This window comes from Sus scrofa, chromosome 8, assembly GCF_000003025.6.
Source record: "Sus scrofa isolate TJ Tabasco breed Duroc chromosome 8, Sscrofa11.1, whole genome shotgun sequence".
Lineage (NCBI taxonomy): Eukaryota > Metazoa > Chordata > Mammalia > Artiodactyla > Suidae > Sus > Sus scrofa.
The window spans coordinates 104,542,400-104,560,295 of record NC_010450.4 but is presented as its reverse complement, the minus strand read 5'-3'; the positions used below and the strand labels follow the sequence as shown (position 1 = coordinate 104,560,295).

Here is a 17,896-nt window from a genome sequence, read left to right as displayed (position 1 = left end):
AAACTAGTCCCTGGACGAAGATCCTACGACCTGCTCCCACACGGGCCTGACTGGAATACCCTCATTCCAGCCTCAGACCTGGTCTCTCCCCTCGCAGCCCTGCGACCTCCTCCCCAACTCCACCCTCCTCGGGGCAGACTCAGGGCTCGTTGCCGGGTTTCAGGCGCCCGAGGTCATGCAGCCCTCCCGGTTACTCCCCACCGGGTCGGGGATTTGGCGGAGATGCCTTTGGCCAGGGTAAAGGCGCCCGCGCGGAAGGAGGGGGTGCTTTTCTTACTGGGTCTTGGTTGTTAATTGTTGCAGTGTTTGAGGGCGTGCCAGGGGCAGAAACTGCGGTCCCACTGGGTCGTTTAGTGCGTTGGGGTTACGAATATTATCCTTACTTGGCGCCTGCCCCTCACTTCCAAGCCACTGCCTGTCCGGAGCAGCAGCTTTTTAAAGGGATCCAGGTGGTTATGTTGGTGTCTTGGGAGAAGATATGATTTGTGAGAATCTTTGGGCTGGTGGTTTCTGGGTGGTAGTAATAATTTATAAAGTTAATGTTTAGCTTTTAAATGGCGACTTATGGGACGTTTACCAAACTACTTTTAAACATCTTTGAAGAACAGGAAGTACTTGCACAGGTGTAACAGGGAGGATTTGTTTCTGAAGCCTGCAAACCGAGCGTGCTCTGAGGTTTTGCTATCCTGCTACAGGTTTTCTTATCAATGCAAAGTCTGATTAATGCTTATAAATGTACTGCAAGGCTTTATTTGTTGGATAGCAGAGTTTGCCAAATGTTTTCTCATCTGGAAAAAAAAATATGTATATTTTTGCAAGGAGTTTTAAAAGGCTATTTCTGAGTGATACTTAAATTTAGGAGGTTTTTTATGATCATGGTCTGATTCGCTTTTAGTTCGGTTCTTTAAAGAAAAGCACTGCTAATTCTCCATATTTAAAAGGAGGAAAAATCGCTAACAGTTCAGATTGGAATGGACTTTTGGCTAAATTAACACTTGTGTTTAGTTTTATTTTCTGTTCTTTTCAGTTCCATGATGATGGTCTAGGCAGAAATCTTAATCTTGTTAGAGAAATTAAACCAAATGAAATTTATTTTACAAAAGTAATATGTGATTTATCTGCCACTGTCTTAAGAATTCCAAATAGACAAACTCACAGCAGGTAGGAGTTAATTACACTCCTGAAAAAACAAGGTTTTTGTTTTTATTTTATACTTTAGAGGCTTTTTTTTTTTCTTTTCACAGCCACACCTGTGGCATATGGAAATTGCCCTCCCAGGGGTCGAATCTGAGCTGCAGCTGGGGCCTGTGCCACAGCCTTGGCAACACCTGATCCTTAACCCACTGAGTGAGGTCAAGGATTGAATCCACATCCTCACAGAGACAACGTTGTGTCCTTAACCCACTTTGCCGCAAGGGAACTCTTGAGTTTTCTTTAAATAATAAGAATACTACATATATAGGATATTTAGGCAAAAAGTATCAGTTCTTTGCTTCTCCAGATTAACCCATGTCCTCTCTCTTAAACTGGGGATCTTCAATTAAAACTACGGTCAGTGGTTAGATCTGACAGCAACGCCAGATCGCCAACCCACTGAGGGAGGCCAGGGATCAAACCCGAATCCTCATGGATACTGGTCAGACTCATTACCACTGAGCCACAACAGGAACTTACTTTTCTTTTTTTAATACCCTCAATTTTATTTTATACTTCACAAACATTATTCTGAGGGGTCCAAAGTATTCACTACCACCAAAGGTGTCCATGACATACACAAGAGTACCACAAACCATTGCATCTGGTTGAAGATTTTTTTTTTCTTGAAGAATTTTTGTTTTACATGAGTCACTTAAGAAAATTTGCTTTGTGATTTGTAATTCATTAGAAAATAACATGTTATGCAACATAGACCATATTTCAGTATCTTTACTGTTTTTAATGAATTAAGTCAGTTATCTGAGTTCTCACGGTATTTTTGAATTAATTTGGAAATAACTACATTAGTCGTCTATTTTTGCGAATATTAACCTGCAAAAAGCAGTTTGGAGAAATACTTTTCCTTTGGAATTTATAAGTTTTTAAATTGTACTTTTCTGAGCCAGCAAATTTATTCAATAAATATTTTATTGACCTAGTGTTGTATGCTAAGCAATAGAGATTGGAAAATTAATGACATTGTTGAAGTAGTCAGAAATATGAGTTCTTCCTTTCCTAAGCCTCATCTCTGACTACTCCCATTCTTCCCCCAACTACGTTGAGTTTCCAAAGATAAAAGTCTTTTTTTTTTTTTTCCCCAATATTCTTGCCTTTGTGAGATGCTGCTTCTCTTCTTTTCTGACTTCCTAGTCCCCCCACCCCCACCCCCTGTGATTGGGCAGGGGGCAGATTTCTTCATCTTTGTGTTACCACTGTTCTTTGTACAATTGTATTGTTAAAGGTTTAAACTGTGTTGCTGTAGAAGAAGGACTGAATAAGCGAAGGAAGGAGATATGTCTATTGCATCTTTAGTGTGAGAAGAATACTGGATGGACAACACAAGGGTTGGTAATGCTGGAGGTGGGGGAGCATTCTTGTGACCCAGAGACATGATGAGAACAGTGTCAAGGTGCATTTTAAGTGCTCTAGTTATTGTTTATGGCTGGATGGATCATCATGTTATTTATGAATTAAAATTGTCAGGAAGGAAGTTTTGTATTATTTTTCCAAAAAATTGTACATAGGTTGAATTTTTCTAAATTAAATCTTTTCTGAGGAGTTACCTTCATGGCTCAGTGTTTTGTGAACCCGACTAAGATCCATGAGGATGTGGGTTCAATCCCTGGCTTCACTCAGTGGGTCAGCAATCTGGCATTGCTGTGAGCTGTGGTGTACGTCAAGGACATGGCTCGGATCCTAAGTTGCTGTGGCTGTGGCCTAGGTCGGCAGCTTTAGCTTCAATTCGACCCCTACCCTGGGGACTTCCATATGCTGCGGTGGGGCTCTAAAAAGTAAAAAAAAATCTCTGTTACTTACATTATTTTAGCGTTGCTTTCTCTTTACTCTGAAGCATTCTCTTCTAACATTTAATTTCATTTCTTCTTTTCTAGTCCAGACAGTTTATAAATGAACGTTTAAAATCCGTGGCAAATCTGCTTTTACTGTAAAGTGAAGCATTCCCAAATATTTTTTGTAAATTAGAATTTTTCATATTTTAAATTTCCTTAAAGAAGGATAGCTCTATAAATAGCTTGTTTTCTACTAAGAATGACTTATTAATGAATTTTAAAACTTAGAAATTAATAGTTTATTGTACAGTTTATCTGATGCCACTAATCTGGATTAAGGCTTTAGTCAAGATTGATACTCCCGTTTAAGGGAATGGAGAAAGATAACCAAATGGGGTATAAAATAGCATAATACAGTTTTTACTTTTTATTCAAATGTGTGTTTCTATTGTTAAAAACCATTTTATATCAAGGATTGTGTTTTTGCTGTCATTGTAATTAGCTTGCCTTTACTGACTGCCTTCTATGTTTTAGGCATTTATTAGATATTTTATGCATGCTTTAAGATTCTTATCATAACTCTATGAACCTTTTTAGATTTTGATTATAGATGATGGACCTGATCTGCTTTTTAACTGATCTGCCTTTTAATGATTGAGTAGTTGAGTAATGTGCTATACTGGTGGAAATTTTTCAAAGGTAGAATAATTGGGAATCACGAGGTTAGTATCAGAAGGTGGATTCTATCCTTGTCAAGAACCCATCAAGGCATTCTTTGTTTACTAGATACTTTGTTTTGGCTTCTTCTAAACTTCTTAGCCTGCATAATAAACTCTTGCCTCTGTAATGATGGCCTTCTGCTATTAGGGAGGAAACTGTTTGAACCCTAGAAGATTTTTCCTTCTATAAGGTACTGCTTAATAGGCCTGAGATAATGTTATTCCCTTGTCAGAATACTACTGACACTTACCTAGCTGCCAGGTGGTGGGAAAGTGCCTAGGTCATATTTGTTAGGAATACTGATTTCAGAGGTTTTGTTAATTGAGATTTCATTTTATTTCCTGAGAATCATTCAATAATTTAATGACTACCTTCCATGTGTACTGTGCATTATTCTAGATGCTTGGGATTCATTTTATATTCTAAGAGGATTAGAAACAATAATAAATATAATAAGTTAATTTACTATATTGGTGAAGAATGCCAAGAAGAAAGGAAGAAGTAGAGCAGGACAAAGGGAACTGGGTATGTGGAGTGGGTTGCAATTTTAAATAAGTATAGGCCTCATCTAGAAGATGATTGTTGAGCCAAGCAATCATGAAGTTACCCAGGGAGAAGCCATGTGGTTATCAAGGGGACGTGTATTCCAGGCAGAAGAATTGATAGTGCAAAGGTTTTAGAGGAGTTTGCATGGTTTGTTCAGGAATGTCAAGGAGGCCTATGTAGCTGAAATGGAAAATGTAAACGGAAGGTAGTAAGAGATGAAGTTTAGAGATGAGAGGGTAGGCAGATGTTACATAATAAGAAATAGATATTTGGTCTCTGGCCATTTCTGGCACACAACTGCTAAAATGCTTGGTAACTCCAAAGTGATAATTTTTTTGTTTGTTTGTTTGTTTTTTTAGTGCTAATGAGATGACTAGTGGCTGGGGGATAGCCTCAGGAGTCGATGCTGGTTGCTAGGGAACTAACCACGTGATTAGTGGACTGGAACTTTTCAGCTATACCCTCCCACCATCTCAGGGAGGGGAGAGTGGTAGAGATTGATAATGACCAAATATTTAACCCAAGCATGCCAAAAAATCCTAACCAAAGTGGTTTGGAAAGATTTTGGGTTGGTGAACTTGTGGAGGTGCTGGGAGGGAGGTGTTTCTTGAGAAGGCATGGAAGCTTCATACTCTTTCCTGAAAATTTTGCCCTGTGCAGCTCTTTCATCTACCTATTCCTGAGTTGCTGTGTTTTTTTTAATAATAAACTTGAAATCTACTCAAGTAAGCTTTTTTTCTAGAGCCATGCTAGCAAGTTAATTGAATTCATGGAAGAATTCCGTGGGAACCCCTAATTTATTGGTGGCCGGTAAGAAGTACAGGTGACACTTGTGGTTGGTATCTAAAATTGGAGGTTAGTCTCGTGGGACTGAGCCTTTGATATGTGGAATCTAGTACCAACTGCGATAGTGTTAAAGTGTCCACTGAGAGTTAAAGAATTGTTTGTTGTGGAAAAACCCATACATCTGGTCTCAGAAGTGGTGTGAGCACAGGAGAAAGGTTTTTTTACTTTTATCAGATAGTATTGGCTTTGCAGTTTAATCTGCATGTAATAAGGATGTGTTGCAAGGTTTTGAGCAAAGGGATGACATTTTGACTTAATTTTAGAGAGATTTCTTTGTCTAATCTTGAGGATAGACTCAAAGGAATAAGGGTAGAAGTTAGGAGACAGGAGGCTCTTCTAGTAGTCCAGGCAAGATCTGATGATGGGTAAGACCAGAAGTATAGAAGTGGAGATGGTGAGAATTGGTCATACTCTGACTGAGATATGCAAGAAAGAGGAGTCAAAGACGATCCTAAGATATTTGTTCTGAGCAACTGTAATGAAGTTACCATCAGTTAAGATGGGGAAAAAGTTGTAGTAAAGCAAGAGTTCAGTTTGGGGTTTTGTCAAGGTAATGTTAGGTTATGCCTGTTTTGGCATAATTTTCTTCTGAAGATAATGTCTTAAAGCAGATTGCCATAAGCCATTGCTTTTAATGTTCATCCTCTATATTCTGGATATACATACACTCTTTTTCTTTAGTTATAAGTGAAAACTGGTGATTAGTAAAATACACAAGAAAGCACAATTCTTTATCAGATACAAATACATTGAGCAAAAAAAATACAAAACATTGAAAATTACTTAAAATTTGCTGTTTTTGTTGTTGGAGATGTAGTTTGTCCTAATTATTTTAATTTTGTTTTCTGAGTTTTTTAAAGTTTCTAATGTCCACTTCCTCCATTTGTAGAGTGACAGTGGTTTTCTATATCAAAGGATATCTATCTTTCAATTATCTTTCTTACTATAATCCTTCAATTTTATAAAAATGAGAGATCTAAAATAGTTTTCTTAAAATTACTTTAGCTTGCTATAGACCTCTTCAGCTTGCTATCCAGTTATCTAACATAAGGCCTTAAATACTTTTTTCTAGTAAGATGGGCATTTGTAGTATATCATTGAAAAGTCTTCAGTGTCTTCCTTGAGTAGCTATACTGCTTATTAGTAAAAAAAAAAAAATGTTAGAATGAAATTTCACTTTACAGTTGAACGACCAGGTTAGGGTATTATTAAGAATATGTTTCAACGTGAGCAGTTAGGAACCTGGGGCTGCTTCCACGCTCATCTGTGGACCTGAGGATCGGGGTGAGGGTGCCCAGATGCGTCCCCTGCTTGGTCTCCTTCTGGTCTTTGCCTTGTATTTGCTGTCGACACAATTGCCCCGTGGACTGACACTAGGCTCAGCCGAGGAGGCTGGAGACAGGTCACTATGGTTCCCCATGGATGTGGAGGAGCTGCGGGAATTCTTTGAGTTCCTTTGAGAGTACTGGAAAGAGCACCAGGCCTATGTGTTCCTACTCTTTTGCAGTGCCTACCTCTACAAACAGGGCTTTGCCATCCCCGGCTCCAGCTTCCTGCATGTCTTCCTCCTCCCTCAACATTCAGCTTAGGCTGGATCCACTTAAGCAGTTTCTTTGTTGGAAACTGGAAGAAAAGCATGTCTGTGCTGAAGAAGACGGAGAACATGTCAGCTGGTGCTTTGTTTGGGCTATGGCTGGGGCTTTTGCTGGGCTGTGTGCTGGCCTCCATGGGTGCCAGATGCTGCCATTTCTTTCCAGTGTTTTCGGCAAACAGCTGGTGGTCTCCTACTTTCCTGGCAAAGTGGCCCTGCTGCAAAGGAAGGTGGAGGAGAACAGAAACAACTTGTTTTTTTTTTCTTACTGTTTTTGAGACTTTTCCCCATGACGCCAAACCTGTTCCTGAACCTCTTGGCCCTGATTCTGAACATCCTCATCGTTCAGGTTTTCTCAGTTCTCATCGGTTTGATCCCGTATAATTTCATCTGTGTGCAGACAGGCTGCATCCTGTCAACCCTTACCTCTCTGGATGCTATTTTCTCCTGGGAAACTGCCTTTACCTCTGGAACCCTCATTAAAAAATTTAGTCAGAAAAACTTATATTTGAATGAAACAAGCAACACATTATGTAAACAGAAAGGACACGTGATCTGGATCCTTTGGTTGTGGGGTCCCTGGCTTCTCTTGTTTATTTGTGTAATGGGTGTGGTCCTCTGAAGCCCCTCATTTTTAAATTATTCTCAGCAGATAATTTTGGACTCTGTTCTTCTGTGTGCTCTGCTCTGTCTTGTCATGAAGGACACTCTGCTCTAGAAGGTGAATTATACCAGGTTCTCAAGCCAGCCCTGATTTAGCAGGGTCTTGTAAAACGGATGGCCTCCCAGCACATCCTGTTGATATTTTATTGAATAACAGGGAACTCAGGGTAGTCATGTTTCTCTCTTGCCACTCCCTGAACTGTCTTGGGAGAGGATGCTGATTGCCCTTGTCCAGGGTGCCTCTTTTGCACAGTGATAGGCTGTTGTGACAAGTCTTTCCCTTTGAATTCCCTCATGGATTAGTGCAGATAATGACATGTAAACTCACATCACAACACCACTCTTCATCTTGTTAGCCTCCTGAAGACTGTTTCTTTTTTTTTTTTTTTGGCCAATTGACCTACCTCTTCCATAAATCAAGGGAAACAAGCTGACGAACTGCATAGACCTTCCACATGCAGCTCAAAAGCACAGTGATTGCTGTGATGCTCTTTATGTTCAAATGCGCTGATGTCACCATATGTGTCAAATCCCCTCTTGGTTGCATGTCTTGACAATAAAGCTGATAGCAGACAGACTTAAATATGAATGGAGTGAACTATATGTTATAGATAGATTCTGGAGAAATTCTTACCCATCTGGATGGGCAGAGCCCTTGACTCACCTGAACCAAATGATCACCAGTACATATTCTGGTCTGTTCTTTCTGTATAGAAAACTCTCCTCCCTCCTGCTGGGAGAATAGATGCAGTACACTCGGATATCAGCCAGTATACCCTCTGAACACTTTTTTTTTCTTTTTCAACATTTCCTGAGCATTCCTGAGGGATAACTATTTTACTTTTTAATTCAAGGGCGAAAGCTTTATTTTGGTTTACTTTGTTGTGTTGTATTTTAATTATCTGTAGCTGTCATTGCTTCCTGTGGCTGAGGTATTGAATTGGCCCAGACCTGGGTTAATGCTTCTGAGGACAGAAGGACCTCAGCACCTAAACTGACCACCTCTGGTACCCTGTACAACACAGGAGTAGCTCATCACTTCCTAACAGAGCTATTGCCCTTAGGCACCATCTGCTTGGTTTTTGATTTGGCTTGGCCAATAATCTTGACAAGGTTTTGGGTTTTTTTGTTTTGCTTTTTAGGGCCACAGGTGCAGCATATGGAAGTTCCCAGGCTAGGGGGTTGAATCGGAGCTACAGCTGCCAGCCTACAGCACAGCCAGAGAAACACTAGATCTGAGCTGCATATGCAACTTACACCACAGCTTATGGTGACGCTGGATCCTTAACCCACTGAGCGAGGCCAGGGATTGAACCAGCATCCTTATCTATCCTAGCAGGGTTCATTACCACTGAGCCACGATGGAAACTCTCTTGCCAAGGTTTTAATGTAGACCAATTGTTGTACAAGAATTCTTGGTAATACTTGAGTACAAAGAATGAATTTTCCAAGCAGTGTTTTTTGGACATAGTATAAATCTAAAAAAACACAACAAGAACTTCATTTTTAAGGATGTGTTGCCTAAAAAGAAGTTTGGTAACAAGAGCGGGAGTGAGGAGGAGGCCAGCTGGAGTTGGAAATCCTGGCTCTTTGTGTTCTGAACTAGGAGGAGGGAAGGGGAGAAACAAGGAAGCTCTTTACGCTTTGTCCTCTATCAAGATTCTTGGATTTGTCTCTCTCCCTCCTCCCTCAGGATTTTGCAACAATGTGCCTTATCAGTTGTGAGTTTACAAGTAAAGCAATTTCCCAAATAAATGTGAATATTCAAAAAAGTGTATATTTCAATAGCTTTATTAACAGTTGTTTTCTACTACTATAGGATTGTAGGTATTTCTTATTTGCTTTATTTTAGATATTTATGTAAAAACAAATACTATCTTATAATCAAGAAAAAGCAATAAAATTTAAAAGAACAAATAAAGGAGCCTTATGACTTTATCAGCTAGTGTAGTAGTTTCCTAGGGCTGCTGTCACAAAGTACCACAAACCGCTTGGTTTAAAACAATAGAAGTTTATTCTCTCACAGTTCTAGAGGCACGATGTCCAAAACCAAGGTATTGATAGAACTGGTTCCTCCTAGGGCCCTGTGTAGCCTCCTTTACTGCTTTCTAGCTTCTGGTGATAACTATCAATTCTTGGTGTTCCTTGGCTTGTAGCTGTATCATTCTAACCTCTGCCTGTCCTCAGCACATGGTGTTCTCTTTGTATGTCTCTGTCTCTTTTTCTAATGATTTCTGCTATAGTTAATTGGATTAGGCCCTATTTTAATGATGTCACCATAACCTAATTACAGCTGCAAAACCATGTTTCCAAATGAGGTCATGTTCACGGGTACTGGAGGCTAGGACTTCAAAATACCTTCTGGGAGGGACGCAATTCAATAACATCTAGAATGAGTCTAGCTTAAGCTATTATAATTTACCTAGACTGTTCCAGTAGCCTAATAAAATCATTGGTTATTAGAATTTGAATGAATTCCATGTAGCCTAGTCCTCTCCATTTTAAATATAGGGGAAAAAATTACAACTACTAAATACTTTAAATTGTATACTAAAGGAGTTTGTGTTGTGGCTCACTAGATTAAGAACCCACCTAGGATCTGTGAGGATGTGGGTTCACTCCCTGGCCTTGCTTAGTAGGTTAAAAGGATCTGGCATTGCCACAAACTACAGTGTAGGTTATAGATGTGGCACAGATCTTGTGTTGCTGTGACAGTGGCATAGGCCAGCGGCTGCAGCTTTGATTCCAACCCTAGCCTGGGAACTTCCATATGCCACAGGTGCAGCCCAACAAAAAAAACCCCCCAAAATCATATGCTGTAAATTTCATAATTTTTTAAGGTAATGGGCTTAAAATTTGGGGGAAGAAAATGGGAGTTAGTATCTAGGGTAATAAAGAAAAGAAGCTCTGGAATCTTGCCTTTTGGGGTCACGTTATTACTGGTAAATCACTGATTTATAAGAAATAGCAGTAACTTTCTCCCCCACCCCCCAAAAAAACTCTTGGCACATTTTCGAGTAAAAATTTTAAATTTTAAATCATAAACTCGAAATAGTTGTGTAAGATAAAATTGTCAATCCTACTCAGACTCTTCCAATCAACTGAAGATGAGGGAACATGTCCCAACTTATTTTGCAAGGCCAGTTTTGCATTGATTTCAAAGGTAAATAAGAATGCTATAGCCAAAGAAATCAGTAGGCCAATATTGTTGATGAATATAGATGTAAAAATTCTCAAAATATTAGCAAACCAAATTCAATAGCACCTTAAAAGGATCATACGCCCTGATCAAGTGGATTGATCCCTGCAACTTAAGGATGACTCAAAAATTTTAAATCATTAAATTTGATATACCACATTAATAGAAGGAATGTTAAAAATCATGTGTGTATCTCAGTAGATGCAAAAAAAAGCATTTAATAGAATTCAACTTACTTTCACTGTAAAATTCTTAATAAAGTGATCATAGAGGGAAGATACCTCAGTATAATAAAGGCCATATTTGCAAGCCCACAACTAATATCCTCAACTCTGAAAAGTCCACATCTCTTCCTCTAAGATCAAGAAAAGACAAGGTGCCCCCTCTTTCCATTCTTATTCGACATAGTACCGGAAGACATAGACAGTGTAATTAGGCAAGAAAAAGAAATAAAAAGCATCTCCATCAGAAAGGGATAAGTAAAAGTTTCTCTATTTACAGATAATAATCTTATATATTGAAAACTCTAAAAACAACCAAAAAACTTTAGGAACTAATAAATAAACTCAGTAAAATTGAAGCATACAAAAATAAACATACGGAAATCAGTTGCATTTCTATATACTAACAACAAACTATCTGAAAAAAAAAAAAAAAACCTAAAACAGCCCCATTTACAATAGCATCAAGAACAATAAAATACCTAAGAAATTTAATCAAAGTGAAAGATCTGAAAACTTTTAAGATATTGATGAAAGAAATTAAAGGCTCATAAATAAATGGATATGGGGTACTGGAAATGTACCCCATATTCATGGATTGGCAGAATTAATACTGTCTATAGTACTAAAAGCTGTATATGAATTCAGTGCAATTCATATAAAAGTTCCCATGACATTTTTCACAGAAAGAGAAAAAGCAATTCTAAAATCTTTATGGAACCACAAAAGACCCAATGCTAGCCTAAGAAAAAACAACAAAGCTGGAGGCATCACACTTCCTGATTTCAAACTGTGTTACAAAGCTATAGTAATAAAAACAGTATGGTGGTAGAGGGAGTGGCCAAGATGCAGTGTAGGAAGATGCTGAACTCACCTCCTCCCACAATCATGCAGAAATTATAGCTAATGACAGAAGTGAGAAGAACCAGAAAATTATCAGAAAAGACCTTCTACATGTAAAGAGATACGCCAGATAGGAGATACAGGAGGGTGGATATGTGATATCATCAAGACCCATATCTCCAGGTGGGATACCCACAAACAGGAGGATAATTATAATTGCAGAGGTTCATCCTAAGGACTGAGTGGTCCAAATCCCACATCAAGCCCCTCAGCCTTGGGGTCCTTCACTGGGAGGGTGAGCCCTAGGAACATTCAGTATTGAAGGCCAGTAAGGCTTATTTTCTGGAGAGCCAAAGAGTTGTGGGAAATAGAAACAGGTGCACACAAAATCTCACATGCTCTGGGACCTGGGGCAGAGCAGTAATTTAAAAGAAGCCTGGGTCAGGTTGACCTTCTGATCTTAGAGATTCTCTTGAAGAGGCAGAAGATGGGACTCACCCTAGGGACTTGGACACTGGTGGCACCCGTATTTGGGGGCTCGTTCTACCGCATGGACACTGGTACTGGTAAGCACCATTTTTGCACACTTTTCTCTAGCTTATTAGCTCTAGGACCCAGCCAGGCCTACCAGCCTGTCAACACAAGTACTGGGATGCCTCAGACCAGGCAGCTCAGCTTCACCCACCATCATGACTAAGACCCCATGAGCCCACAGCCACTGTAGGACCTGGACTCACACACCAGGACTTGGGCACTAGCCCTAGGACCCAGCAGTCAGAGACCTTGGGACATGGCTCCACCTACAAGTGGGCCAGCACTAACCCTGGGATCCCTTGGGCGTCAATACCACCTAGCAGCAGGCCAAAACACTAGCTCAAGGAACCCCCTGCAACCTGGCTTCACTCACCAGTGGGCAGGCACCAAGCCTGGGAACCCCTGGTCCCTGAGCCTACCCATCTGCAGACAGCAGCCTCAGGATCAACACATTCTCTAAGCCAGCCACCCCAGGATCTGGCCCACCCGCCAGTGGTCCACCCCAGCTTTGGGCTACACCAAACCCCATGGCTGGCTGTGTCAGGAGCAGCCCCATTCACCAGCATGCCAACACCAGTGCCAGATCCCCAGGATCTTACAACCAGAGACCCAAGAATCTGTCTCTACCCACCAGTGATTGTGAACTAGCCTAGAATCTCTTGGGTCCTGGCCCTAGCCACTTGCAAGTTGCCACCAGATTGGAAACAACGTGGATGACTCAGCCAGGCACCCTAGGTTCCAGCTTCACTAACAGCTTTGGGACACCATGAGCCCTGCAGCAGCTGTGTAGGAATTAGCCCCATGTACCAAACAACTGATTCTAGATCCAGGACCCCCATTCTTATAACCACCCACTCTAAAACCTGGCTTTGCCCACTCATTGGCCAGCACTAGTTCCTGGGCCCCCTGAGGCCCACCCAGCAGTGTCCGGTAGTTTCCACACAAGACAGGGCCTGACACTGGAATGGCACACATCCCTGTTCCCTTCAGCAGTCAGTCTGCTACAACAGAAGAACCCATGCAACCCACATAGAGGGCATTCCTAGAGTATAGAGCTATGATGACAAGAGGGCAGTGCGCTATCGGGATGCATAGGACATATTCTACAAAAGGCCATTTCTCCAAGATTAGTATGTAACCAGTCTACAAAATACCTGAAATGGGTATAGGCAATCTACCAGGTTAAAAGTTCAAGATAATGATTATAATGATGTTCAGAGAACTCAGGAGAAGAATAGGTGAGAACAGTGAGAAATTTAATAAAGTATAAGAATATATAAAGTAGACTAAAACAGTTTAAGAATATTATAATTGAAATAATACATTAGAAGGAACAATAGGTTAGCTGATACAGGAAGCAGATCAGTGAGCTGGAAGAAAGTAGTGGAAGTCATTGAAGTTGAACACCAAAAAAATAAAGAATAAGAAATGACATCTCTGGGACATCAGCTGTGCTAATTTTTCATATAGGAGTCTCGGAAGGATAAGTAAGTGAGAAAAGGACAGAGAACATATTTGAAGATGTAATAGCAGAAAACTAGCCTAACCTGGAAAAGGTAACAGGCACTGAGGTCCAGCAAGCACAGAGTCCCAAACAATATCAATCCAAAGAACAAGTCAAGACACATTGTAATTAAAATGGCAGAAATTAAAGGTAGAGAATATTAAAGGTAGTAAGAGAAAAGCAACAAGTAAAATACAAGGGAACTCCCATGTAACTATCAGCTGACTTTGCAGCAGAAAGTGAGGGACAGGAAGGCTTTGCATGATATATTTAAAGTGATAAAATGGAAAAACTGCAACTAAGACTGCCTGGCAAAGCTGTAATTTAGATTTGATAGGGTGATCAAAAGTGTTACAGACTAGTGAAAGCTAAATGAGCTCAGCACTACCAGATAGTTTTATAAGAAATATTGAAGGGAAAGAAAAAGCTCTAAAAAACATAAAAATTATGAAAGGAAAAAAATCTCATTGGTAAGGAAAAATATACAGTAGGGGTGGTAAAGCAGCCAAGTCTAGAGCTAGTAGGAAGGTTAAGACAAAAATAGTAAAATCATTTGTATCTGCATAAGTAGTTAGACACAGAAAACAATAATCTGTTAAAATAAGTAAATGTAGCAAAACAGTAAAAATGCTGTGTAGTTAAAACATGTTTGAACTTGAGATCAGCAACTTAAACAAATGATAGATAGGTAGATAGATAGATAGAGATAAATTGCTATATATAAACCTCATGGGAACTACAAATCAAAATCTGTAATAGATACATATACAAACCTCATGGGAACTACAAATCAAAATCTGTAATAGATACATATACTAAGAAAGAAAAGAATCCAAGCATAACACTAAAGATAGTCATCAAATCACGAGGACAGAAAAAAAAAGAACAGAAAAGAAACACAAAAAAACCTGAAAACAATTATCAAAATGGCAGTAAGTGCATATCTAGGAATAATTTCTTTAACTGAACAAAATGCTCCAGTCAAAACTGGAGTATGCTGAATGGAAAACAAGACCCATACATATACTGCCTATAATAAGACTTGCTTCAGTTTAAAGACATATACAGACTGAAAGTGAGACGATAGAGAAAAGATGTTCCATGGAAATAAAACCTGGGGTAGCAATATATATATATGAGACAAAATAGACTTTATAACAAGAGACAAGGACATTACATAATGATTAAGAGATTAATCTGAAAAGAGTATATAATAATCATAAATAAATATATGTGAACCCAACGTAGGAGCATCTAAATACATAAAGCAAATGTGAACAGAGATAAGAGAAGAAATTCACAGTAACTCAATAATAGTAGGGGTCTTTAACACCATGCTTGCATCAATGGAAAGATTATCCAGACAGAAAATCAATAAATACCAGCCTTAAATGACACGTTAACCCAAATGAACTGTCTCCTCCCAACCCTCATATATATATAAACACACACACAGTTATATATATCTGTGTGTGTGTGTCTATGTATGAAACATTTCATCCAAAAGCAGCAGAGTATGCATCCTTTTAAAGGACACAGATCACATAGATCCCCTAGATCACATGCTAGGACATGAAACAAGTCTTAGTAAATTTAGGATAATTAAAATATCAAGCATCTTTTCTGACCATAATGCTGTGAGACTAGAAATCAATTATAAGAAAAAACCCTGCAAAAACCTCATATATGTGGAGACTAAACAGTGTGTCACTAAACAACCAATGGATCACTGAAGAAATCAAAGAAGAAATAAAAAATACCATAAAAATGAAACATGATGATCCAAAAATACCCCAAATCCATGGAATTCACCAAAAGCAGTTCTAAGAGGGAAGTTTATAGCAATACAAACCTATCTTGGGAAATAAGAAAAATCTCAAATAACCTAACCTTACATCTAAAACTGGAAAACACCCCCTCTTAAAAAAAATTTAGTAGAAATAAAGAAATCATAAGGACTGGAGGAGAAATAAATGAAATAAAGACTAAAAAAAAAAATAGCAAAGATTAAGAGCTTTTTTTTTTTTTTTTTTTTTTGTCTTTTGTCTTTTTGCCATTTCTTGGGCCACTCCCACAGCATATGGAGGTTCCCAGGCTAGGGGTCTAATTGGAGCTGTAGCCAACAGCCTATGCCAGAGCCACAGCAATGCAGGATCCGAGCCGCGTCTGCAACCTACACCACAGCTCACGGCAACGCCGGATTGTTAACCCGCTGAGCAAGGGCAGGGATCGAACCCACAACCTCATGGTTCCTAGTCAGATTCATCAACCACTGCGCCACGACAGGAACTCGAAGAGCTTATATTTTGAAAAGATAAACAAAATTGATAAACCTATAAACAAATTCATCCAAAAAAAAAAAAAGAGGACCCAAACCAATAAAATCAGAAATGAAAGATAAGTTACAGCTGACACCCTGAAATCCAAAAGATCATACAAGATTACTGTTAGCAATATATACTAATAAATGGGCAACCCAGAAGAAATGGACAAATTCCTAAAAATATACCATATTCCAGGACTGAACTAGAAAGAAACAGAAAATGTGAATAGGTAATTGCTAGTAATAAAATTGGATCCATAATAAAAACAACTTCCAAAAAGCAAAAATCCAGGACTAGATCACAGGTAAATTCTACCAAACATTTAGGGAAGAGTTAATATCTTATCCTTCCCAAATAATTAAAAAAAAAATTCCAGAAGTAGGAATGCCTCCAAACAAACATAAGGACCAACATCACTGAAGAGCATAGAAGCAAAATCGCAAAACAAAATATTAGCAAACTGATTTTAAAAATATGTTAAAAGGATCATTGCTGTGATCAATTGGGATTCATCCCAGGGATGCAGGGATTTTTCAGTATCTGTGGTTCAATCATCATGATATTTCTTGTTAACAAATTGAGGAATAAAAATCATGTTCATCACAATAGATGGGGAAAAACCTTTGAACAGAATTCAGAATCCATTTATGATAAAAATCATCAACACATTGGGTATAGAGGGAATATACATCATCGTAAAAACCACTATATATGATAATCTGTAAACCCACAGCAAACATCACACTTAAACAGTGAAAAGCTAAAAGCTTTTCCTCCAAGATCAGGAATAAGATAAGAATGCCTACTCTCACCACTTAAATTCAATATAGTATTGGCAGTCCTAGCTGCAGCAGTCAGATGAGAGAAAGAAATAAAAGGACTCCAAAGTAGAAAGGAAGAAATAAAACAGTTTTTTTTAAGTGCTTTGTTAAAATGCTTTTGTTTTCTGAAATCTTAAAAAAGATACAAAATATTTTTAAGTAAATGCAAAAAGAATTCTTAGTTAACTATAATCTGAGGAATCAGAGATTCTGAAAACAGGATTGGAATGAAGAGTGGAACAATAGAAGTATAAAAGTAGCATTATGGTAGTGACACACCAAAGGTGGGAGCAGGGTTTCCAGGTGCAATGAACAGGGGAAATTGCTGAGAGTCCTACAGATAATTTACCTTCATTACTAACTAGATAGATTAGATCTGAATATGGAGGTAGAGGGTTCTTTGCAGAGAGAACTGTTTGCAGATGACATATTATTCATAGAAAATCCTCAAGAGGCCACCAAGAGGCCTCTAGCACTCATTACTGTGTTCATTAAAGTTGCAGGTTACAAAATTTGTATACAGGAATTTGCTGCATTTTTATATATGTAAGCAGTGACCTGTCAGAAAGAGAAATTAAGTTAAGGAATCTGTATACACTGTATGTTTATATATATGTGTGTGTATAACTGAATCACTGTGCTGTATACCTGAAACTGACATGGTATTATAAATTAAGTATACTTCAATAAAAAAAGAAAACAATCCCATTTACAGTTGCATCAAAAAGAATAACATACCTAGGAATAGATCTAACTATGGAGGTAGAAGACCTGTATTCAGAAAACCATAAGACACTGATGAAAGAAACTGAAGACAGAACAAAAGATATATCTTGTTCATGGATTTGGAAGAATTAATATTGTTAAAATGGTTCTGCTACCCAAGACAATATATAGATTCAATGCAATCCCTTTAAACTAGAACAAATAATTTTAAAATTTGTGTGGAAAACTGAATAACCAAAACATTATTGAGAAAGAACAAAGCTGGAGGTATCATGTTGCCTGACTTCAAACTATACTACAAAGCTACAGTCATCCAAACAATGTGATGCTAGCAGAAAAACAGGTACTGAGATCAGTAGAATAGAATAGAGAGC

The 17,896-nt window shown here is 38.7% G+C and overlaps 1 protein-coding gene and 1 pseudogene across 3 annotated transcripts in view; both read left to right on the top strand.

The window, feature by feature from the left end:
* Positions 1-17,896, top strand: part of USP53 (ubiquitin specific peptidase 53) — a 60,508-nt gene that overhangs the window by 416 nt on the left and 42,196 nt on the right. Inside the window, exon 1 of one of the 3 annotated variants that reach the window (XM_013989339.2) lies at positions 6-449. The exons of 1 other annotated variant lie outside the window; for it this stretch is intronic. The gene's annotated coding sequence lies outside the window, so the exon portion shown is untranslated. Of the gene's footprint in view, positions 1-5; positions 486-17,896 lie in introns of those variants that run through there. One more of the 3 variants, XM_013989341.2, reaches the window with a different exon arrangement.
* On the top strand, positions 2,881-8,584 carry LOC100626577 (annotated as a pseudogene).